The 26772-nt window shown below is 38.4% G+C and overlaps 1 long non-coding RNA gene across 1 annotated transcript; it reads right to left on the reverse strand.

Annotated features, from left to right (window-relative positions):
* LOC140896276 (uncharacterized) lies at positions 1–24269 on the reverse strand. Its single transcript, XR_012154500.1, has 4 exons — positions 24210–24269; positions 21872–21972; positions 2995–3076; positions 1–272 (listed from the first exon to the last, which is right to left on the reverse strand). It is a non-coding gene; the product is annotated as an uncharacterized LOC140896276 (long non-coding RNA).
* Between the last annotated feature and the right edge of the window lie 2503 nt (positions 24270–26772).

The following is a 26772-nucleotide window of genomic DNA, read 5'->3' on the forward strand; positions in this document are numbered from 1 at the left end:
CTCTTGATCCCAGATAATGGGACTGATGGGAATGGCAGAGGAGTGACGGATGGCAGTGACGGATGACTCCAGACAAACATGTGCTGACAACTTGTGAATATGGGGCAGTGTTGCAAAAAGGTCAAGATAAAAAATACTTGCTTGACTTTCAAAGTTTCTTGATGAAAAAATATATGGGATCCAGATCTTCTATTTGCTGTATTTTTTTTTCTTTACTACTAAGTAACTTTGTCAGGCAGGATTGTAGAAAGTATTATCTGAGTATCTCAAGTCTGGCAAGAAAACAACAGAGAAAGTAGAATTTCTACTATTTAGAAGTGCAACCATGTTCAAGGTCTGTATTATATAAACATGCACATGAGCATATGTGGTCTTGAATGTTAACTGGCTGGCAGCCACAATCATGCATTGCATAGTTTTTTAAAACAGACTAATCAGGTTCTCATACCCTGCTTATCACCGTGGTATCTAATTACCTGTGAATAACCTCATCCTGAACCTGGAAGGGCCACTCTGTTACCTCGATCCCTCTTGTTATGCCCAGTTAAGCAGCGAGGCCTGTGCTTAATAAAATTATGCCTTAGGAGTTCTGTGATGTAATATATTGCCTACTAAAGTAGCTCACACCACCAAATCAATTTCAGGATCACAGATCCCAGTGAGCTAAAGGTCAAGTTTATTCATTAAGCAACATAGTCTTCACACAACAAATATTTTTGGGAAAGATAATATACTGATGTGTCTCCTGGTCTTAACTTTTTACATGTTAATACCAACTGGGATCAAATGAGTCGACTGACATTCAAATGTAATGGTTAAAATTTCTGCACCGCAGATATACAACTTCAACCTTTTGAATGCTGCCATTCCATATATGGACTTTATCCACATTTTAACAAGGCTTTAAAATCTCCAAGATTAAGCTGGTATTTTATGTAGAACTGCCTGCTTTTTATGATATCCTGACATGTTGTACAACATTTGTGACTATATTGATCCTTATAAATTCAGCATCTATATATATTCATGAAAAGTATCTGCCCTCTCCCATTCCCCACCCCATTTCCCCCTTTCAGTACACGGTATAATCCAGGGGTATTTTTTGCTCCTGTGACTTGCACAATAGTAAATAGGCAACAGAGTAATATTTTAATAATAGGGCTGTCGATTAATCACAATGAACTAAAAACAAATAATTGCAATTAAAAAAATCAGTCATAATTGCAGTTTTAATCACATTGTTAAACAATAGAATACCAATTGACATTTATTAAATATTTTTGGATGTATTTCTACATTTTCAAATATATTTATTTCAATTACAACACAGAATACAAAGTGTATACTGCTCACTTTATATTATTTTTAATTATAAATATTTGCAATGTAAAAACGAAAAAAAACAGTATTTTTCAATTTATCTCATACAAGTACTGTAATGCAATCTCTTCATTGTGAAAGTGCAACTTACAAATGTAGATTTTTTTTGTTACACGACTGAACTCAAAAACAAACCAATGCAAAACTTTAGAGCCTACAAATGCACTCAGTCTTACTTCTCGTTCAGCCAATCGCTAAGACAAACAAGTTTGTTTACATTTATGGGACATAATACTGCAACTTCTTATTTACAATGTCACCAAAAAGTGAGAACAGGCATTCACATGGGACTTTTGTAGCCGGCATTGCAAGGTCTTTACGTGCCAGACATGCTAAACATTCATATGCCCCTTCATGCTTCAGCCACTATTCCAGAGGACATGCTTCCATGCTGATGACACCCGTTAAAAAAATAATGCATTAATTAAATTTGTGACTGAACTCCTTGGGGGGAGAATTGTATGTCTCTGGCTCTATTTTACCTGCCCTATTCTGCCATATATTTCATGTTATTGCAGTCTCGGATGATGACTCAGCACAGGTTGATCATTTTAAGAACACTTTTGCTGCAGATTTGACAAAGCGCAAAGAAGGTACCAATGTGAGATTTCTAAAGATAGCTACAGCACTCAACCCAAGGTTTAAGAATCTGAAGTGCCTTCCAAAATCTGAGAGGGACGAGGTGTGAAACATGCTTTTAGAAGTCTTAAAAGAGCAACACTCCAATGCGGAAACTACAGAACCCGAACAACCAAAAAAGAAAATCAACCTTCTGCTGGTGGCACCTGGCTCAGATGATGAAAATGAACATGCATTGGTTCACACTTATTTGGATTGTTATCGAGCAGAACCCATCATCAGCATGGAAGTATGTCCTTTGAATGTTGGCTGAAGCATGAAGGGACATGTGAATCTTTAGCACACCTGGAATGTAAATATCTTGCGACGCTGGCTACCACAATGCCATGAGAACACTTTCTCACTTTCAGGTGACATTGTGAACAAGAAGCGGGCAGTATTATCTCCTGCAAATGTAAACAAATTTGTTTAAGCGATTGGCTGAACAAGAAATAGGACTGAGTGGACTTGTAGGCTCTGAAGTTTTACTTTTTTTATTTTTGAATGTTTTTATTGTTTTGTACATAATTCTACATTTGTACGTTCAACTTTCATGATAAAGAGATTGCATTACAGGACTTGAATTAGGTGATTTGAAAAGCACTATTTCTTTTGTATTTTACAGTGCAAATATCCGTAATAAAAAATAAAGTGAGCACTGTACCCTTTGCATTCTGTGTTATAATTGAAATATATTCGAAAATGTAGAAAACATCCAAAAATATTTAAATAAATGGTATTCTATTATTAACAGTGCAATTAATCGTGTGATAAATCACAATTATTTTTTATCATGTGATTAATGGCAATGTTTTTAATCGCTTGGCAGTCCTATTTAATAATGTTATAGCTTAGCAGCATTTTTAAGAATTGAAATGTGCTTAAAATGCACACTAAAGAAACATTAGGGTTCCTCCATGGATTTTACTCTTGATGATTCTCCCCCAGTTAAACCGGTTATAAATCCAGCAGGGGTAAAATGCACTCTCCTCACACCTGGGACAGTTATATGTCTTCATGCCCTCATGTTTGCCTGACTTCAGAGATGAGCCTTCTTATGTTCCTTCATGCTTTTAATCTGAAACAAATGATTGCAGGGAAAAAAGCATTATCACCTTGGCGAGGCATCAGGAGTATAAAAAAAAAGAAGAAGAAAGGGTCTGGGCAAATTCATCTTCCACTGCTACAATCAATCTCTCACCTAAAGAAATACACAATAACTAGGCAGGAAAGGGCCAAGATTTATGGCCTAGAAACATCTACACTGACCAGCATACACCTAGCCTTCTTGGCTCCCTCCTTGCCAGAATGGCTCTTTCTAACAGTTACAATGATATACTGTCTCTCCCTACTGTTTTACAAGTACATTAGCTTTATTTAATGAGATCTCTGAGTAATTTAACAGATGTATATAGGACATAAGACTAGGAAAACTCTTGCTACTTGAATACTTTTGCCAAGGTATTCCAGGGGTAGCTAATCTACAGTGCTGTGTTATATTTTTTTAAACAGAATTATTGGAATTTTGGGAAGGGTTTTAAAAATCATTTTAATAGAAATGTTATATTAGAATCAACTCGAATAGTTCCATATTCATATTTTCTTGTATTCAGCCCATAAAAATCAGGATACATGTAGTTACTTTAGATCTTCAAACCTACTTATATATTAAAAGGCCTGAGAGAAATTCAGAATCAGAGATGAATATATTTGTTAAATCTCCCTTCCTGTGCTCCCCCACATATTCTACACTATGTCCCAAGGGGGAAAAAACAGATACTTTCATTTTAAAAAAGGAGAGCGCGAGAGACAGATTCACCTTTAAAGTATAAGATGACTGGCTAAGTCTATAAGAAAACGAAGAACAGTGTTCAGGAACTTTATTTAATTCATTAACCATAATTAATAATTACTATAATACTGATAATAGTTCTGCTTACCATTATAGAAATTATTCTGTTTCTGGGCAGGAGGCAAGTGTTTAAAATGGTTGCTATTTTCTTCCAAGGCTGGTTTTAAATAATGCACTATTCCAGTGAGGTATAACAGGGAAATGATAGTCACATTAACTTTAAAAAAATAACTTTAATTAATAATACTGAGGAGGTGGTAATGGGAAACTGCCTGTTTAAGATAACAAATAAAATGACTTTATTTTTATAAAAGGGACAGGATGGGGACAAACTTTTCAAGTATCAGACGTGTATTTTTAAAACAAAGCATCTAAAAATATGTATACAGTATGTTGCTGTTTCCTTATATGCTATACTTTTACACATAATTAAAACTGGAGCATGGCCCTAGATGCAGGAAATGACTGCAACGAACTGCATTTAAAAAAAAAAAAGATTCAACTCCTCCAAATTCCACCCAGTGGTGAAACCAGCACTAATTGTGTTTAGTGGCATTGTTCTGTAAATAATATATAGTCTCATTAAATGGAGAGTTTTTTTAGTTTTAAAATATATTTCTTCTTTAAGTTCTTCTAGGCTAAAGAAGGGGGGAAAGGATAAAAGTGCTATTTACTATTCTGGCAAAGCGTTCAGTGTGTTTCTAGCTTGGAGGGTATTGTGTTAACCTTGAATTAGACCATAAACCACAGTTCTAGCACACGTAGACCCTGTTACCTACGAAAGTTCAGCACATTTACAATATGCAGGTGACAGCAGGTGTGTCTCATATTTAAAACACAGTTACATGTATGTCTGATCAAAGTAAACATACTGAACAGTATTCCAAAGACTATATCATATTTTATACAAGGCTAATCCTTACTGAGACTGTAGGAAACCTGATGTAGTTGGTTTAAAATATGAAACTTTCATAAAGACCTGAAACACTCTGCCAAAACTATTATGAAACTATCACTAGTGCCCATCTAAACTTATAACTAGAAATCAAGCATGCACAAAACCACTGCTGACCAAAAAAGGGTGCGGGGGGAATGTGGAGAAAGAGGAGGAGGAGGAGAAGAAGCAGAAGAAGACGCTGGAACAGAACAAATTCATTGCATGAAATTTCATTTCTTGAGAGCTATACATCAAGTTGTATTTGTTTAATGAGGTTGACACTAGAAAGATGTATAGAACATGTCAGACACCCAGTACCAGTGCGTTCTGGGAAAAAGATAACATCTGAGAATCTGACCACTCACTTCATCTTCTAGCCAGACTTCTCTATCTACTGGTTCTTCGGGGGATTATAAATGAGAGGGCAGAAGGAACAAGGAGCAAAATAATGAAAAACACACACAAAAAGAAAAATTATAACATTGTAGAGCAAAGTAAAGCCAGATTTACTGACCTCACAACTACATAATCAAGAGAAAGTTATCACTATAGAAACTTTTACTAAGCATAATGATCTTAAATAACAAGGGAGTTCTATGAAATTTACAGCACTTTTAAGATATGCAAATTGAATGCAAGGTATAGACATAAGGGTAATTAATTGTAAATCTAAGAATAATGTTTCTTTGTCAGGGCTGTCTCCATGTTGTGGAATATATTTTAATGTGCCTTAACTGTGAATATTTCTTAAGGGCTGGTCTAATTATAAGATATTCAGAATTTCAAAATAGTAGTTACTCTTATCCTTTAATGTAGCTGCTATAAAGTTTCATAACAGAATTTACTGATTACATGAAAATATTTTATTTTAATTTTCAAGGATAAAGCACTTGTTTAAAAGTCCATGCACTCAGAGTTTGTCTTCAGAAGTAATAATATGACAGAAACAGTTTTTTCCTAAAGCATGCGGATTTTATTTTCTTTTTTGAAGAGGGGAGGAGGAAGGAAACTGGTAAGGGATCAAAATAACTAACTAGGCACGTCTAGTTCTGTTTCATTTTTTTAAAGTCATAATGTTAGTTTTATGTTTCTGTGGACATAATAGTACAAAACATAATTATATGTTTACATTATTTACTTCACTTTCCATATATTATTTTGTAAGCCATTCACGTTGCAATAATTAAGGTGAACATTTCCATTATAATGGAACTATAAAAATTCACTCACTCGTTTTAAACCTTGGCATACAAGCTCCCATTCTGAAAGGAAATTTATACAAACTTTTACACAAACACAAAAAAGTCAGTGTAGGTCAAGTCCATGTTACACACCGGCCTACCAAGGCCTGCATGCTTGCTCCCAGAAGAATCCCTATCAAGTGAGGGTGTTTCGGTTTTATTCATTCTAACAAATTAAAATTAAACCCTCTTGTTGGGGCAGTGCAGTAACCAGATTGTAGTAACAGCTCTCACAAAAACCTCTGTATTTGTTTGTATGGAAAAACACTGTATTGAAACTCTGTATTTGGAGAACTGGTCCATAGGCCTCTAGAGGAGTTAAAGGTGTAGTGTAAGAGATGAAGGACTTTCCAGTGGTTAGGGCAGGGCACTAAGATCTGAATCATTGGTGACCTTCGGTCAGTCACTTAACCTCTCTGTGCCTCAGTTTATGGATCATTAAAATGGGTAACATCACACTCACCCACCCTATAGGGGTCTTGTTAATGTAATTAATTCATACTGTAAAGTGTTATGAAAATGTGATCTCTGGGTCCACATTGTTACACATATGCACTTGACATCTTCTTGTGAATTAAGAAATCCATCTAATGAAGCACGTGAATTACAGCAATATGACATTTATAAAGAAAATATTTTTTATTTCATGAGGGCTAGATGCTCTGTCAGTTTAGTATGTAACTGTTGTGAGTCTTCTACATATGCAGATAGACCTATGATGTCTAAAGAGAGGGTATTCTCTCCAGTTTATAATCAGGAAGATAAGCAACATACTGCACAGTCTTACCTATTTTAAGGAAGTGACACAAGATTCAATGGGATAACAAGCCAGTAGTGGGAAGTCGGACTGGGAGGATTTCCAACTTATAGTGGAAAATTATATGAAATACTCTAGTCTCTGTTTTTTTAATGGAAAAGGGGCTCTGGTGGAGAGACAAGTCTCAATCTCTTATTCAGTACCAGATTAGCAATTCAGTAGCTATTACTGTATTCAAATTTTTTATCCGAACGAGTGCCCATGATTTAGATTAAACAGAGATTTTTAGAAGCTTTGGAGGCAGTGGGGATATCTTTGAATGTGAGGCTAGGAGACAGGTAGAATTAAGAATAGTTGGGGAAATTTTAATTTTCTTACTTTCAATCTAATATTTTTAAATAATTAAAATATTCCATTAACTTTTTTCAAATAAAATGTATTCTCAACCTTAGCTCCCTCATCCAAAGCTAATAATTGGCATTTGGCATCCTTTAAACAGAGGTTTCTGAAAACTTGAAACCTCTGCCAAATACACTTCAAGATTTTATAACCCCTAGAAGAACAACATTTGCTGGTACAAAAGGGTATCTCAAAAATAGCACTCACTGAGGTTATAAATTCTCCTGCCAATGCCACCAGAGGTTAACAGCTTCCTTAAAGGGTCTTTCCAAGATTGCTTACACAGGAATGAAATGTCCAAAACTTTTGTAAGGAAACAAAACCACAGCACTTATTAATGGTGCAGTGAAACTGGGCTGAGTTTCAGGCTTCAATCTTCCCTTCCTCTAGGACAACTCTCCCTGAAAGGCTTAAGCTCAACTTCACCTGTAGGTGTTTTCAGTGAGGCCCAAAGGCCTTCTGTGCATCCTATCCTCTAACTTTTTGAAGGGGCAGAAAACTTGGTCTTTAAAGACATCTAGGGTAGCAAGGGTCATGAGACAATGACTGGAGTTGAGGAAAAAGTGAGGTTATAACTCAGAACAGAAGACAAAGGGTTCATAATGGGGAAGCATGAGGAGGACAGCATAGTTCTGGCTGTGGTAGGGGTGTTCCGGTATGAGGACCACATTTTTGCTTTTATGTGAAGGAGCTTTGGGAGCTACTAGAACCAGAGGTGAACAGAGATCCTATTCCAAAAGCAAAAAAAGAAGAAGCTCCTCTCTCATCCATTGTCTCTAGTGTTAGTATGTTTGACAAAGTTTACAAGCACCATCAAAACATTTTCTGGAGATTGTGACTTGCATGAGATTTCAAGTGGAGTTTACAATTTCTGCCAGTCACTCAGGAAATACTATAAACTGTGTCTGGGACTTCAGGCAAGTTCCAACAGTTAAATATAGTAAAGTATGAACCACATTAATTTCTCACAAATCTGTAATGTCCCTTACCTATTTTTCTCATGGCTCAATGTACATTTCCAATTACTTATAATTTCTGCAAGACCTCTCACCAAAATGATAATATCCATGGAGAATAAAATAAATAGGTATTAAAATACAAAACCGCATGAGGCAAAATTAGACTTTTACAATGGCTTTGATTGAGGACAAAGGTCTAAAGTTAGTCTGAAGTTTTCAGAAGTAGTCTTTTTGAAGTCATAAGTTGGCAAAAAGAAAAACTCTGATTGTTCTTAGCCTCATAACTCAAAAATGGCTCATCTAATTCCAGTACAGCCAAGTTTAACAACAGTTAATAAACAGAGCTATAACAAAGTTTGGGACAGCCTGTGAGCATGGAGCCAAACTGTGATATTATCACGTTGATTGAAGGACTTTACAGCAGTACTCTATGACTAGACTTCCTCCTCACGTGGAAGAACACAGGGAATGGATAATAACTGCAAGTTATAAGTGTTTTCCTTGGGTTGTTCTATGGTGAGGAGGTTTGCAAAGATTGAGCAGCACTTCCTACTCTGGAGGCCATGGATGCTGGGGTGATCTCATTAAAGGGGGTTTCCCAAGATGTGGTGGCACCAACAGAACAGATATTGCAGCCCTGGGAAGCTCTAGCCACAGATCTCTACGTGATTATAATTAGTAGCAGTGCCTTGAGGATGAGGTTGGCCACTAAGGAAGCTCTGCAAACATTATGGGGGAAGTGCAGGAATCACAACAAGAACAATAAGGGGTAGTTCAAAGGCAAAAAAGGGCTAGATTCTGCCTCCCCTTACTCACTGCACACATAGTTTCACTGATTTCTTTGGGACTACTTGCAGAATAGGAGCATATTCTGTGTCTGAGGTGGGCAGTGCCCTACGTACATATCTGGCCCTGGATTATTACTGTTAAATTAAGCAGACTCAAGCTTAATTACAGTAGGATTGACAGTTTCACAACATAAATGTTGCAAAGGTTGAATCTTTCACCTTGTCCCACAACACAGTGGAAATGTTCATTTCATCTCTCTCACTTGGTATGTGAAATTATTCTCACAGCTTGAGTTAGTATCTGGCCTAGGTTTGAATATCTTAGCTTTGTCACTTGCTGTCACTCTCTTAATATTTTCTAAAAGTAGAGTTTTTCTTGTGGCTATATTATGCAAGGGAATAAAGTCATTGCAAAGATACCTAAAATATTAGGATAGGGAGATGAATCTTAGTCCAAACTACCCTTATTTCAGCCTCTCTAATTAGCAGCATAAAAAGTCACTCCTAAACCAACTAAAAGGGTTGTATAAAATCAGGCAAAACAAATTTACACTGAGAGTTTGCATCCCTGTAGCTGGCTTGCTCTCTAGTTGCTCGAAACCAAGGTTGCTGCAGCTGTGCTCCCCAATGGCTAAGATGTTAGATATAGCATAGCAAATGGGATCTCTTTGGAAACTAGAGCAGTGCAAGCCCCAAGATGCCTCACTGAGATATTCCAAAAAAATAGGAACTGATTCACCCATCTCTTTAGGAAAATAGTCTATGCACATTTGGATATATCATGTGGATTTCACACAAAGAATATACTTTGTTGTGCTCTGAAGTCAAGTGGAAAGTTTGCATTGTATGATTCCAATTATGATCCAACACAAGTTTGATAACTGAGTATGTAGGATTTTTTTAAGTACATTTTTCAAGTTAAATCTGAGACACTAAGCATAGACAAAACTGCTTTCACTCAGAATGCAAAAAACAAGAGGAAGAACTGAAGAAATGGGGTAGGGAAGAGCTCCTTTTTGTAAACTGTCTTGGCACGTCATTGCTTTACACTGGAATGTGAAGCTAAACCCAGAAAAAAGTGCCGAGTTAAATCAAAACTGAAAACATTCCAAGTTAAACTCTGTGCGGCCTTGTACCCTGGGCAGCTAGCCTGAAATCAGTGTGGTTGCACAGAATGTAAGTCAGGGCACAAATCGGTTCTTCAGCTCTCAGCTTTCCCCAAGCTTTCCCAACAGCTTGCTGAGCATAATTTGGACTTGGTTATTTAAAGCTACATGGAATAATACAGTATGAAGCCTGGTGTGAACAATAACTCTCATACAATTTAGCACTTAGAGAAGCGCTACTAATCTTTTTTAGGAAACAAGGTATTCAAAATTATTTAATGCTTCTATTTATGCATCAAAAAACATTCTAAGCACAAACCAGTCCTCTTCTCCCCTCCTCTACACACACAGGCATTTGTGTCTTTAGCTACAATACATCATATTTTTAGACTGCTTTAGAATGATCACGTTATGCATTTGGCATTTATGGAATTCTGTTTATTAATGCCACTTTTATAACACAGATAAGTTGTATTTACTGTACTAATAGTTATCACAAATAATTAGTTATTGCTACACATGTTATACCCAAGTGATGATTCAATACTGTAAATTTAACGTACAGTATTGTAATAAACAGTAAAAATGGCAATAATGATAAAAGTAAGTTTGCTTTGCCTACCAGAGTCAGCCTAGCAGACTTCTTGTACCATGCTGTCAGTTAAAAAAGAATCACTGATATTTTATGAATAATAGACTTTTTGGGGTTTTAATCTATAATTGTGCTCTGATTTAAAGAAATAAAACATAGTTAAAAATAAACATATAATCAAATTAAAATAATACATTTGCTTAGCACAGCACTGTCATATCAATCCATCAATTATCAACATTTAAAAATCTGTCACAGTATATTGGTATCACTGTATTCCTTTGAAGTGTGGTTTTACTTCAAAAAATGACTAAAAATGGCATTCTGGGCTTCCATGTTTACCATCTCTCAATGATTTCCATATCAAATATGACTCAGTAGAAATAAGAAGATTTTCTTTACGTGCCAGTCCTGAAAGTAGCTTAGGATTTCAGAGTCAGATGCTGAGTTTTTTCCTACCCCATTAATAGTAATAAAGGTGCTTTAGCAAGTCAAATCAGACCCTCATTTACACCAGTGCAATTCCATTGTCCTCAGTGAGACCTGTGCAACACAATTGCCTGCAATGAACTGTCCCATGTAAACCAGATTAGAAGCTAACAAACCATTCTTTTCATGATTGATTTTGTTCACATTTATAAAAAACATCTATAGCTGCCCTTCCTATTCTGAGTGTCTATCCCATGAATAAAAGACACACAATGGGATATATGTAAAGGACTGTGCACACACCAAACCCTTCCTTCTCAAACCAAATGATTAAGAGTTTTCAGAAAGAAGTTCTGCAGACTTACATGCAAGTGCAAGCCCTGCATGCTGCTGAGGATCTCAGTATGATATTTACCAGGCTGGTGAACACTCCATTTGAACCACTGTTGGGGTATTTTCAATAACATTTGTCTATGAAGATTACATTTGTTTTGGCAACAGCATGCAGAGTCAGTGAGCTAAAGGTGCTTATGGAAGATCTCCCATTCACCATATTCCATAAGGATAAAGTGGTCCTGCACCCAGAATTTCTTTCTATCGTGGCTTTGAACTACACCAACATTTTTCAGACAAATAGCTTATTTGCTGAAAAATGCAGTTTTGGGTCTATTTCTAAATTTGCCAAACGGTTTCAGCCAAAAACATTTCTTCAGCCTAGATTCACAAGGGGACTTAGGCACAAAGCCACTGGGGGGTGGTAATGCCTCCTTCTACTCAATAACCCTGTAGCTAGAGCACTCACCTGGCATGTGGTAGTCCCATGTTCAAGTCCCCACTCTGCCTGATTCAGAACAGGGACTTGAGCATGGGTGTCCCACATTGCAAATGAACTAGGCTAGGGTATTCTGGAGTGGGTTTTGTTTATTCTTTCCTGTTGGAGCTGTGCCACTTTGTATAAACATTAAAATATTCACTGGGGCACAGGGAGAGAGAGAGAATGACTAATTGCCTGGTGGTTGGGGGAATCAACTGGGACAGGGACACCTGGGTTCCAGTCCCTGCTCCAATACATATATAAATGAATATTTAAACCAAAACATCTGCCCCCCTTAAAGCACCATAGTCCACCCCGGGCAAGCTAGTTTATATATGGTAGACCCAAAGTGGGCACTTAGGTATTGTTTACATAAATCTAAGGAGATTAGAAAATTCCTCAGTTATTTTTGCATATAATGAGAGGGTAGAGGACTTAGTATTCATATTACCAGGAATATCCAAATGTATACAACTTCATTCAAACTTGTTATGGATTAGCTGTGGTATCTGTGCCATCAGTATTAAAAGCACTCTCAACTAGATCTAAGACAGCCCTGTGGCTTGCTTAAGAAATATTCCATTAGATGAAATATAAAAAACCTCTGTTTATAGCTTTACACACTGCTGCTTCCTTCACCCTTCACTTTAAAAAAAAAAAAAAAAGAATATACCATACAGAATTTTATTCAAGCAACAGACCGAGTTTGGAGAAAAGTTACAACTAGTCACACATCACAAACAGGGATAGAAGGAAAACAGAAGTGATGCAAGAAATACCAAAAATGACTCTTTTACAGTCCCTACTTAGATCATTTCAAGTTGCAACTCGAAAATGTGCCAGGGAAAGAAGATGTTCAGAACTCATGGGAAGATTGCCCAAAGGAAGCCCATAAAGCACAAGTGATGCTACAAAATTGTGCTAGAGATTAGACCACGCCCCAACCAACTATAATATAAACAAAATACATCAACTTTCAGAGGATGCTACAGGGTCCTGAGTTTCACCTGGCCTTTGAAAGGAGATAAAGGAATTCAAGTACAGACCAATATATCGGCCTGAAAGTATTTAATCTGGAAAAAGTGAGGTGGCTCATAAATGATCTGGAAAAAGGGGTACAAAGTGAGGTGGCAAAATTTGCAGATGATACAAAACTACTCAAGATAGTTATGTCAAAAGCAGGCTGCGAAGAGCTACAAAGGGACCACCAAAACCTGGGTGACTGGGCAACAAAATGGCAGATGAAATTTAATGTTGATTAATGCATAATAATGCACATGGGAAAACATAATCCCAATTATACGTATAAAAGAATGGGGTCTAAATTAGCTGTTACCATTTAAGAAAGAGATCTTGGAATCATTGTGGATAGTTCTCTGAGAGCATCCACTCAATGTGCAGTGGCAATCAAAAAAGCAAAAAGAATGTTGGAATCATTAGGAAACGGGCAGATAAGACAGAAAGTATCGCATTGCCTCTATATAAATCCATGTTACGTCCACATCTTGAATACTGTGTGCAGATTCATAGATACTAAGGTCAGAAGGGACCATTATGATCATCTAGTCCTACCTCCTGCAAAACGCAGGCCACAGAATCTCACCCACCCACTCCTGCGAAAAACCTCTCACCTATGTCTGAGCTATTGAAGTCCTCAAATTGTGGTTTAAAGACTTCAAGCTATGGTCGCCCCATCTCAAAAAAGATAAATGGGAACTGGAAAAGGTACAGAAAAGGGCAACAAAAAATATTAGTGAAAAGCTTCCATATGAGGAGAGATTAATAAGACTGGGACTTTTCAGTTTAGAAAAGAGACATGATAGAGGTCTATAAAATCATGACTGGTGTGGAGAAAGTAAATAAGGAAATGTTGTTTACTGCTTCTCATAACACAAGAACTCGGGGTCACCAAATGAAATTAATAGAGTGCAGGTTTAAAAGAAACAAAAGGAAGTATTTCTTCAGAAAACACACAGTCAACCTGTGGAACTCCTGGCCAGAAGATGTTGTGAAGGTCAAGACTATAACAGGATTCAAAAAAGAACTAGATAAATTTCTGGAGGATAGGTCCATCAATAACTATTAACCAGGATGGGCCGGGATGTTGTCCCGAGCCTCTGTTTTGCCAGAAGCTGGGAACTGGAGACAGGATGGATCAGCTGATGCTTACCTATTCTGTTAAATTCCCTCTGAAGCACATGGAATTGGCCACTGTCGGAAGACAGGATACAGTGCTAGATGGACCTTTGGTCAGACCTAGTATGGTCTTACTTATGAGTTGCTGCTTGGTTAATGAAATGAGCTGGTTAAATTGTGCTTTTGTAATATAAAATAATTGACCAAGCACTTACAGCCTGTGCATGAATACTTTGTATCATTCTAAATCAAAAGAAAATAAATAAATAACAGGGAGGGACAGGATTCTGAAAACACTATTGGGTTCAAAAGACAGGCTAATTACTATCTATTTAATGAGCTATAATGGATCAAGAAGAGTTTAGGTATAAAATGCAAATCTGCAGTTTGAAAAGGCCCTGCTGTGTGTCCTGCTCAGATCTGATACGTACTGCGATAAACTTTAGCAGTGGCTGTCAAACAGGTTAAAATTTATAAAACACCTTGAAATCACAAAGCTTCAACTTGGAGATTTTAATGGAAAAGCAAATAGCTAAACTTCCTACTCAGTTTCAGTGTGAATCAGAAGTTATTCAGTTTTTTTTACCTTTGGATAAGAATGACAAAAGTGGATATAAGGACTCCAAACTCAGATTACAGGGGTCACTTCAGACTACTAAGCAACAAGACAGTCACTCATGCCAAAAGTCCAATGATTGACTGATCTAGGAGCATTCGAAGAGGTCACAGTCTCTCACTATCTGTGCTGAAATGGCAATGAGACTATAGCAGGATGACTAAGAAAAGAGGAAAGGAGTACTTGTGGCATCTTAGAGACTAACAAATTTATTTGAGCATAAGCTTCCGTGAGCTACAGCTCACTTCATCGGATGCATTCAGTGGAAAAAAGAGGGCAGATTAATAGCAGCCTCTTCAGTGACATCAGGTACATAAATGATGTTTTCATTTTTGTGTGCAGAAAGTGGTTAGCAGGATCCTATATAATAAGTAATTCCAATATAATAAGTGTCCTTTGTTTGACCATCCAAGGTCAGGACAACAGGGAAGCATAACATCAAGTAACACATTTTGAGGGGATGGCTCTGGAGCAGCTGGTTAGCTTCCATGATGAATGAGAATTACAGCAGTTTTCAAGAGACCAACAGAAGGCTAGCAGGGTCCTAATCAGCTATAACATCAGTAGTAAAGATCTAAGGAGACCAGAGCATTTCCAAAACTACAAACTTCTCTGGGCTTTAGTTTTAATAATTATAGCTGTGACAGCTGTACAGTATGGGTACATGACTGGAATTGGTTGGAGTTTTTGACATATGGTGCTATTGGAAGGAATCCTGTCTGGCATGAAGAGAACATAAAACTAACCCCAACAACTGGGGCTGCGGTGCAAGTCATCATGTTTCAAATTAAAGCAGCAAAGTTAACACTTTGACAGATTAACATTCAGCAAATGACAAAATATCATTTGAATAATGTTACTGCCACACCTCAGCGAAAAGCTCTGCAGAGTCAGAGGGGAAATTTAGGTTAACTGAAGAAAGCATGCCTGGTGTGTTTGGGTCCTCTTTTCCATGTGAACATGTTCTAATTAAAGCATGTTATCTTTCTAGCAGCTCAGGTAGAAACAGTTATCCTCCTGCAGTATTCATTTGGTGATGACTCCATGAGAAATGGTAGCAGCCTAAGGGTTCAATGCAACTCCCAGGTGTCCTGAACTATTCACTGAAGTAGGTGCTACTATCTGGGAGTTGCAGACTGAAAGTCCATTCTCTGTCCCGTATGTTTAGTTTTAATTAAAAGAGAGTCTGGCCCAAGACACTGGGCCAAATTCACCATGGACCATGGTGGATACAATGCTGTCAAATGCACTAGAGAAGTGCCCCTTTACCTCAGTGGGGGTTTGTCCCATTGCTCTGTGATGAAACATACATGAAAAAATTAGAACAAGTTGGTTTAATTTAACTAAATGACTAAGCATTTCTGAACAACCCCTTTGCACAAGGATTGTTCTTGCTGAGGAGGGTGATTGAACCACAGGGCCAGGATAGGAACTATATCTTTTGTCTCACTTTTCCCAAACACTGAATTGTGCTATGCAGAAATAAAATTCTCGTCATTTCCATTTCTTTTTTTTTTATTGCTAAATTTGCCATTATGGGCAGTTCTCACATATGAAATTCTGGGACACATACTAATCTATTCACTTGCCTTGTAAATGGCAGGCCATATTTGCAAACTAAACTACTGAATGTGGTCTTTAACAGCGTGATGTGTTTCCTAGTACAAAAAAAAATGTAAATTATGGAAGATATCAAGGATTTATTTTGTTTTGGAGTTTTTGTTTTTTAATTATACATGCAAACCTGTGCTGAAAGCTGTGGTTGAAACTGGCAACAATGTAGAATTAAACCTGAAATGCAATGTTTGCTGTGCTTAGGTAGACAAAGGTCTGCAAAACATGAGTGACTTTAGATAACGTACCCTACTGACAGCCGCAATTCACATTTGCTTTCCAGCCAACATGATATTTACACATCAAGTGGCAATGACTCACAGTAAGTAGATACCATTGATACAAACGGTAAAGAGAAGCAATAATATCTTTAACGTCACCAGGACATGACTGTGCGTACTGACTGAAGTCTTCTTTTCAGCTAAGATTCACCTACGTAAGGTTCATATTAATCTCCTATATTTCTTTACTCTTAACTATTGTAGGGCTTCCTCCTCCAGCATTCACTGGTATTTCGGGACACTCCTCTTTCAATTTCTGTTTATGCCTCAGGAAAGTGTTCTGGAATGTTCTTTATGTTTGAAAGGGAGAGGGGGGGAAAATCCCTTTAATATGGTAACGTGACAGCCATCTCACAAAAAGCAGTCTATGGGTTTGGGGGAATGGGCCCCGATACTACAAAACTAATACAGAGTCAGCTAGAAGAACACAAGATATATATCAGTATAGTCTCTATATATTTTCATGAACAAAAATGAAGTCGGTTTCCAGTACATTTTGAACTCTGTGTTAACGGGGGTGCTCAAATGTGTTTAAAAATACCATATGAGATTTAGTGCTTTTGATTAGAAATCCACAATGTGGGACAACTGCCTTTTCCAGAAGAAAGGCATTTCTAATAGGAAAAGGCTGCTATTATTTATATGAGCTGAGATCGTCCTATTTTACTGATTCATTTAGACTAATGCCAGCTACATCAGAAAACAAGCATATCTTTACAAAGAAATTTTTAAGTTACTGGAGACTTTGTACATGACAACCTGGGTGATGTTAGATCAAAGTCCACAGCAGAAACTTTAGTCCCTGGAAATGTACACTGTGTAGCATATTTGCTAATGGAGGAAGCAAGAGATTGGCCTATTTGATCAAAATATTTGGAATCAGGAGTTCAATTAAGGTTTGACAGTGGTAACTTCTGTGTATGCCACTTTAAGTGATAATGTAATCAACTATCTAATTTTTCAGTGCAAAATTAATCAGAGCAATGAGATGAGTATACACTGTCCCCAGGATCCTTTCCCACTTTGGTTAAAATGTATTCACTTAATGGCCAGATTTTAAAAGATGTGCGCAAAATTGCATGCCCAGTTTCCACATACAGTCATGATTTCCGTCTATTTGCACATACAAATACTTGATTTTCAAGTACAGTCACAGTAGTTATCTTGCAGATCTGACATACAAGATACACAGTTGGAAAATCTCCCTTTAAGCCTATAAAAATAGCAAAGTAGAATGGATACTCCAAGGGCAACTGTCCTAAGTCACTGCATGTGATGATTAGACATGAAATATAAAATAATTCCTAAAAAGGAAAATGAAGTTACTTCCTCCACTGGATAAATAAGGTGGATTAAATAAGGCAATCATCTCCATCCAGTTCTGTAGCTGGCCAGTCAAAATGGGGTTAAACAGGGCAGTGGCCTAAAGTTACTATGAGGCAAGATTAAGTCACCAACAACATCAGGTCTGTAATAATGGTCAAGACATAACAGGCCACATTCTCAAAGAGAAGCTGTCCTTAAAATAGAATATGCTACAATATAATGTGATGAAGAAATGTGAAATATAAAGTGTCAAATGGACGAAAATGCAATCAGTTCACTGACTCTAAACTGAAGAATTAAAGAAGGCAATAGCCTTGAGGAATGTAGGCACTTCTGATCTTTCTCACAGCATGGGCTGCCTGTATTCCCCTTGTAAAACTGTAAATAATCAGAATCAATGGGAGCCTCAAGAAGTCTCACGAACTTGAAAAAAAATATCATTTCCCAGGTACACAGACCAAAAAAACTGCAACATTCCCAGGTTGTACAATTATTATTGTGATTATTAGAAAATGGGAAAAGCACAGACCCTGGGCCAAATTCTGTCTTGCACTGATGTCAGAGAGGTTTGAAGGGTGTGCTGGGGACATTATTTGGCCCACAATATTTTACTGATTAAGAGAGAACATCTCAACTATAGCTTTTCCCCTCAGAGAAAACCCTCCAACAATCCCCTCAAGCACAGGGATTATGTAAAGCCATTCAGGGAATCGGAACGAATACCATGATAGCAATCCCAGCCAAGCCAACTTAAGACTCAAAACTGTATCATGAAACCCTGCCACAAAATTCCCCTCATCAAGATGGTGGATAAGTTCTGGTCAACAAAGCAGTGTGGCATGAGTATTTCCTGTTCTCTCTGCTACAGTATGAAGGGGAAAGCCACTTTCAGATTTTCTCTGCCCTGCCCAAATTCACCACCAGAAAGAGCACGGGTGGGAAGGAGGCTGGTACAGTGACAACAGCTGGACCGTCAAGATGCTGCTGAAGGCATCCTGGAAAGTCATGGATGAGAGGAGTTGGGTGCCTGATATTGGAGGAGCCATGTGAAAGGAAAGGAGTCCAGGAGAGCTGGCTGTACTTTAAAGAATCCTTATTGAGGTTGCAGGAACAAACCATCCCGATGTGTAGAAAGAATAGTAAATATGGCAGGCAACCAGCTTAGCTTAAACGTGAAATCCTTGCTGATCTTAAACACAAAAAAGAAGCTTACAAGAAGTGGAAGATTGGACAAATGACCAGGGAGGAGTATAAAAATATTGCTCAGGTGTGCAGGAGTGAAATGAGGAAGGCCAAATCACACTTGGAGTTGCAGCTAGCAAGAGATGTTAAGAGTAACAAGAAGGGTTTCTTCAGGTATGTTAGCAACAAGAAGAAAGTCAAGGAAAGTGTGGGCCCCTTACTGAATGAAGGAGGCATCCTAGTGAGAGAGGATGTGGAAAAAGCTAATGTACTCAATGCTTTTTTTGCCTCTGTCTTCAAGAACAAGGTCAGCTCCCAGACTGTTGCACTGGGCAGCATAGCATGGGAAGGAGGTGACCAGCCCACTCTGGAGAAAGAAGTGGTTCAGGACTATTTAGAAACGCTGGACGAGCACAAGTCCATGGGACTGCATGCGCTGCATCTGAGGGTGCAAAGGAGTTGGCAGATGTGATTGCAGAGCCATTGGCCATTATCTTTGAAAACTCATGGCACTTGGGGGAGGTCCCGGATGACTGGAAAAAGGCTAATGTAGTGCCCATTTTTAAAAAAGGGAAGGTGGAGGATCCAGGGAACTATGGGCCAGTCAGCCTTACCTCAGTCCCTGGAAAAAACATGGAGCGGGTCCTCAAGGAATCAATTCTGAAGCACTTAAAGGAGAGGAACAGTCAGCATGGATTTACCAAGGGCAAGTCATGCCTGACTAACCTAATTGCCTTCTATGATGAGATAACTGGCTCTGTGGATGAGGGGAAAGCAGTGAATGTGTTATTCCTTGACTTTAGCAAAGCTTTTGATACTGTCTCCCACAATATTCTTGCCAGCAAGTTAAAGTAGTATAGGCTAGATGAATGGACTATAAGGTGGTTAGAAAGCTGGTGAGATCGTTGGGCTCAGCAGGTAGTGATCAATGGCTCCATGTCTAGTTGGCAGCCAGTATCAAGTGGAGTGCCCCAAGGGTTGGTCCTGGGGCCAGTTTTGTTCAATATCTTCATTAATGATCTGGAGGATGGCGTGGACTGCACCCTCAGCAAGTTTGCAGATGACACTAAACTGGGAGGAGTGGTAGATATACTGGAGGGTAGGGATAGGATACAGAGGGACCTAGATAAATTAGAGGATTGGGCCAAAAGAAATCTGATGAGGTTCAACAAGGACAAGTGCAGAGTCCTGCATTTAGGATGGAAGAATCCCATCCACCGCTACAGACTAGGGACTGAATGGCTAGGTAGCAGTTCTGCAGAAAAGGACCTAGGGGTGACAGTGGACGAGAAGCTGGATATGAGTCAACAATGTGCCCTTGTTGCCAAGAAGGCTAACAGCATTTTGGGCTGTATAAGTAAGGGCACTGCCAGCAGATCAAGGGACGTGATCATTCCCCTCTATTCAACATTGGTGAGGCCTCATCTGGAGTACTGTGTCCAGTTTTGGGCCCCACACTACAAGAAGGATGTGGAAAAATTGGAAAGAGTTCAGTGCAGGGCAACAAAAATGAATAGGGGGCTGGAGCACATGACTTATGAGGAAAGGCTGAGGGAACTGGGGTTGTTTAGTCTGCAGAGGAGAAGAATGAGGGGGGATTTGATAGATGCTTTCAACTACCTGAAAGGGGGTTCCAAAGAGGATGTATCTAGACTGTTCTCAGTGGTACCAGATGACAGAACAAGAAGTAATGGTCTCAAATTGCAGTGGGGGAGGTGTAGGTTGGATGTTAGGAAAAACTTTTTCACTAGGAGGGTGGTGAAGCACTGGAATGGGTTACCTAAAGAGGTGGTAGAATCTCCTTCCTTAGAGGTTTTCAAGGTCAGGCTTGACAAAGCCCTGGCTAGGATGATTTAGTTGGGGATTGGTCCTGCTTTGAGCAGGGGGTTGGACTAGATGACTCCTGAGGTCCCTTCCAACCCTGATATTCTGTGATTCTATGTGAAGGTCGTGGCTCACCATTCCTAAGACACTAAAGTTAAGGAAATCTATGGGTGGAAAAAGGAGTGCTAAGGTTCAAAGAAAGTGTTTCTGGAAGGGGTGTATGTGATTTGCTACTCAGATGTCTGAATATGACCTGATTATCAGTCCCCCCGTACCCTGCCCAACTAACTAAATAACATTTCTGCACGTCTTACGTGGTGGACTGGCTTGAAGCACTATATATTGCCACTAAATTCAAGACTACTTCTGGGATTTCCATTCCCTAAGTCAGCAGAAGCTTAGAGTATCGCAGAGATGATACAACTGACAGTCTCTTGGGGGAAAGGCTTTGCTCATGTTGCTCTCGAAGTGAGTGATGGAGCTGCATTAGAAACATCCGCATTGATAGAGGCTGACAGTTTCCTTTATTGTCTAGGGTTAGAACTCCATCAGATACCATAAACGGAACTGTAAAAATATCATGGCTTGTTTCTGAACAGTGAGCCAGTTCTTATGCCTTACACTGAGGATAAGAGTAATGGAATAAAGAGGGAAAATGGCAAATAGGATGGGTGAAATATTACTGCTGTTTGGATGCCCTAATGCTAGCTGACCTTTCATATTCTGGCCTGACTGGAAGGACGACAGGACACATGACTGGACACGTGCTTTATAAACAGAATGCCCACTTAATAATGATCTTACATTTACTGCAAATAACATTTTCAAAGTGAAGAGTCCTAAAACACTTTACAACTACAAAGCTTCTACTAGGATCACACCACCAACCAGTGAAATATAGCTACATCTGCATGTTTGACAACATAGAGCAAAATCACATGGCTCTTTAGAACAAGAGGTGAAGCAAACCTTCACCAGCCAGAATTGCAGGAGGAATTTAGGCATGCAGAATGTAATTACCTTAACTCTTACGAAGTGTGCCATGAAATATGTAATGACCACATTTGTTCAGGACCTCTGTTTTACACCTCATCTGAAAGAGGATGCCACCAGCAGCATACCTAACAAGGAGACATAGAACCAGATCATTCAGTAATGATCAGAGGGAAGAACGCCACCTATTGAACCACAAGGATTGTTTCCTATAGGATTTACATGTGCTTTAAACCACACACATCCAAATATTTATCTGCTTGATATGTGGAATCTCAGCGGGTTCACAGCCCAATGAGTTATGGCCACATGGTCGACCACTGACAAGGATAGGTGTGTCAAACCATCAGGCACCTCATTACATGCAACTACATTTCAGAGTGTTTTCAGATAGCCTTAGGAGAAGGTAGCACACTGATTTGTAGTATTTGTTTCTTTAAAAACATTGATCCAGATCTTTTCACTAGGTAATGAAGACCTGAATTAAATGTTTTAACCCCTTTGTGAAAAGTAGGATTTTTTTTAAGTGAATATTTTCAAAAGACCAGCATTAATACACGGTTTTAATTGTCTTGTCACATACTGTATACTGACTTTCATGATTATGTTCCCACTGTGTTTTGGAGGTTGTTGTAAATGCCAACACAGAAGGCTAGTGGGTGTTTTACCTCTAACTAATGGCAGCATTTACTAGCCTGAAGATCTCCTCTTATATCCATCTAATAAACTGGTTTGTCAGTAGATAATACTAAATTCCATGTGACACACTTGAAAACTAAGTGCCATACCCAGAATATATTTTCATTTCAGTGCACAAGGATTTATACTTGGAGCTCCTATTATCTTTAATGGAAGCTCCATGCCTAAATCACTGAGTACCAAGAAAGGAATAAGCCCCCAGATGAAGACAGCTAAGAAGTAGACAAGCCCCTGGGAGGAATAGCTTCCTAAACAATCTTTTGGGGGAATTTTCTGGGTGGTTTTCTTTGCAAACACAGAAAAAGGTCTGGGAGCTACAAAAGGTCTGTCAGATGCAGTGGGGGTTGAATTTGATTTTGTTATTTCTTTTAAGCATGCCTTTGGAGGTTTGTAAATACACACTATGGTTTTAAGATTTTTCAAAAGTGGTTATATAGCAAATTTGAATGATTAATGATTCAAGACATTTTCACATGTTATTTCTCTATTTTCAACATAAATAGTGTGTAAAGGGTGTTTAAAACTTTAATGAATCGAACTATATGAGTAAAGAGTGTTAATCATTTTAATTGCCCAGTAGCCTGAAATTAGATTTAACAGTCTGATAATGTATCTTTAAAGGAATACAACCCTGCTCTATAAAAAAATCCCTTCCAAACCAATTCTAATAATTTCTATTTATCTTTTATGACATTAACTGTTACACCAGTCTGCCAACAGACAGCCTTACGCTCACATTTAGTTTAAATGTGGTGCAGTATAGTTTTTCATTATCATTAACGTGCTCCTGGTGGGCAGAGTGCAATGCAGTGGCACTGGTCACACTTCATTGCTTTATCTCATATGACAAAGAGAGATGATGTGCTTCAGTCCAGGCCAGAAGATGAAAGCAAAAGGTGGCCATGGAAAACTCCCCCTGCTGCCTAGGAACAGCATAAGGGCTGCATCGTGTGACTTGCTAACAGCACGAAGGGGCAGACAAATAGATTTTCCTCTATATTTATAACCAGCATCATTCTTCCTTTCAGGCCTTTCAGTGCAGGTAGCTGTTTTATATGAAATGAACAATCTTTATAGACGTACCAGAGCCATAACAAGGCTGATTTTCAGCGAGGCTGAGGTATATAACTCTTACAGAATTGTCAGGCTTCTTGCTCAACAAATCAAGCCTAACTTATGATGTTTGCAGTGTAATTTTTATTCCTGTTTGACTAGCCAACTACCCGGTGGTAATAGGATGTTAGAAAAGGGCAGTAGCAATGTTTGTACATGCCATGATTGATAGGCAAACTCTGCATTTTTCATTTATATCTCCTGATTCCAAATCAGTTAAGTTTAGGAAAAATGAAACAAAAAGGCAAGAAAAATGCTTGCAGATTGCAGCCCAGCTCTCTCGTAGATCTGAGTTCAGCCCACATCTGCTAGGATTGTCTGGAAACATTAAGATATCTAAATGAAAATCAATACTATATGTGCCAGCATTTACTACCAAGAACAAGTATCAAGAGACCTCAGCTAATCAGGCTTTCAGCTTGTACTTGAGACATAGTCTGAACCCCAGGAGTGTCCTAATTGGCCCAAGCTAATCATAGAAGAGTTAAATTTATAACCAGGAAAGACATCTTGTTTTTCTTACCAGTCATCATTTTGAAGCTGAAAGTCTCACCTGTGTGGTAGCAGATGTATGTACGATAGCCACCGGTCATGCAAGAACTGCTTCTCACCTGTCAAAGGTAAAGGAAAGACTAATTTACTGTCTTCCGTAAAAACAGTCAGTCAGGCGCATTTAAGCTTTTGGTGGCTATACAGTACTATCAAACCTTTCACATGGACTGCATATTTTCTCCACTTAAAAGCTCTCCATTTAACCCTCATGTATTGGAACATGAAAGATTATGTTTTAGAGCTAAAAGCCCCTATACACACTTTGATCTCCCCACTGAATTTGAGTGTGTGTGTGTAGAAAATACATTTCCAAACCAAACGTTAATTATATTAAAATTTTACTTTTTTTGTGCATACACACAGAGTAATCATTCTTTGGAATGTTTGTAAAAACTCATACATTGTGGCTGAGTTTACCTTCACAAGGGACAATGAAGTAGCTTTGTTAGTGTGCATTTTTTTGCTCAGTATAGCATTATCTCCTGCAACACACCACACCATACAGACGAAAAACATAATGTATCAAGGGCCTAATTCCTAATATTTGCATTTTGGATGCCAAGTGTGAGCATATTTTGTATTATTTTCAACAAATTAAACAAAAATATGCAAAATATTTATAAAGCTCTGTCTTCTATTTTGGGCTTCAGCAACTTGATAGTTCTGCATAGATTTAAAAAAAGAAAAAACAGAACAAGAAAAGTGATGAGTTAAACTTGGAAATTCAAAACCTATGGATTTCTAAGTTTTCTTCAAAAGCACACAGGAGATGCACATCTACAAGGAGTTTAACATTATGTAGCTTCTTTGTGTGTTGTATTTTAGATGTATTTTTAATGTGGACTTCTTAAAATAAAATAATAGTTGTCAAATATTGTATTATTTTCTCACCTTTGTTAATGGTTTTCTAGACAGTGCTATCATGGCGTGTGGTGATCAATGAAAGCTTGTTTCTCACATGCCATCTTGTTTCCCTTGGATTCTCATCGCTCACTAGTGCATGCTGTGAAATTATGTCAGTTCTTTTACCTCTAAAGCACTTGCTTGTTCTCCATGATGTAAGCTACGGTGTTATCTTTCTGAAACCATCTTCATTTCTTCATCATTGCTTTAACTCACACTTCTTATAGAATGAGAAGTCTTTCTTTATCTTCCCTTCCATTCCCCAGGTCTAATACCTCTTATTGTGCTTGTCTGAGTACACAATATAATAAACCAACATGAAGATGGTAGTGAATTTCAGAAAACTCTACACAAATCTGCAGGAGAAGGAAGACAGGTGGGGCCTTGTCCAAAACTGCTCAATTCCTAGTTTGGGTTTGTATTTTAAGGCCAAGTAACACATGCAAATTTAAAGAGGTACAGCTGAAAGAGAATATATCTACAAGCAGGTGGCATTCTCACCCCGATCCTAATGACACAAAATAGGGCCCAAACTTAGGGTCCTCCCCTTCCTTTGGTTTCGCTTTCTTAGTGATTTTAATAACAACCAACAAAATACAGCCTAAGCTTATTTCCCAAGCTTGGCTGTTCTTAGTGTTTTCTCCACAGGACACTTTTTATCCAAACTCCTATTTCCTTCTCCCCCACAGACACATTCCAAATCCCCTTACATACTGCTTGACGCTAACAAACCACTATGCCATGAGACAGAGGAAGCCTTGGGAGCCTTCCACTGGGAATATCCTACCTCCAAAGTCAACCAGGGTGAAACCCTGCCCCAAATCCAGTCAATAGAACTCCCATTGATTACACTGAAGCCAGGATTTCACCCCCAGGGTTCAAATGTAGGGAGTGTTACAGTACTGCAGCCTCTACATTCTGCCAACCTTGCGGGGGATTCTGCTCCTGTAAGGTGAATGTCACTAAATGCTGAGTACCCATAAAATAGATACTCCCCTTTGCCAGGACAGATGAATTTTCAAGGCTGCAGGACCATAGTGAGACAGTTGACACAGTGAGGGAAATGACCTCTCAGGTTCTCAGGATTCAAATCCTAAATATTTTAAATAAAGCTTGGCCAGTAGAATGGAAATATGTGGAAAGCTCTGGCAAATTCTTCAGAATTTTTTCCCTGAAACTCTCTGGAACATTCAAATAAAAATCTCACTTCATCATTAGTTTTGTAGGAATATTTATGAAGAATACAGATAAGGGAACATCTGAAATATGAGTACTAAGTAGTCCATAAGGAATTATACAGGGCAAAAAGTATTGTCTCTACCTAACTTAATTATGGATAAAGTGTGATCATTCACCAGTTAATTCAAAGAGAGTTGTCAGTATGGGATAAAACTAGAGCTGGTCAAGAATTTTCCAAAGAAACATTTGTCAGAAAATTCCAAGTCATCAAAACCAAAATGTTTCCCAGAAGCATTATCATTTTCAGCAAACTTCCATGAAAAATAGGCAGGTTTCCATTGGACCTGCCTGGCTTCCTGCCACCTTGCCTCACAGGTTGCTGGGGGAGCCTGGGCTCCCCTGGTCTGCAGCTTTGCAGACTGTCTCAGAAGTGGGGGCTTTCAGCTCCCTCCCATTGAGCCCTGGCTCTAGCAGGGTCTAAG

This window comes from Lepidochelys kempii, chromosome 12, assembly GCF_965140285.1.
Source record: "Lepidochelys kempii isolate rLepKem1 chromosome 12, rLepKem1.hap1, whole genome shotgun sequence".
In the NCBI taxonomy this organism is placed as follows: Eukaryota; Metazoa; Chordata; order Testudines; family Cheloniidae; genus Lepidochelys; species Lepidochelys kempii.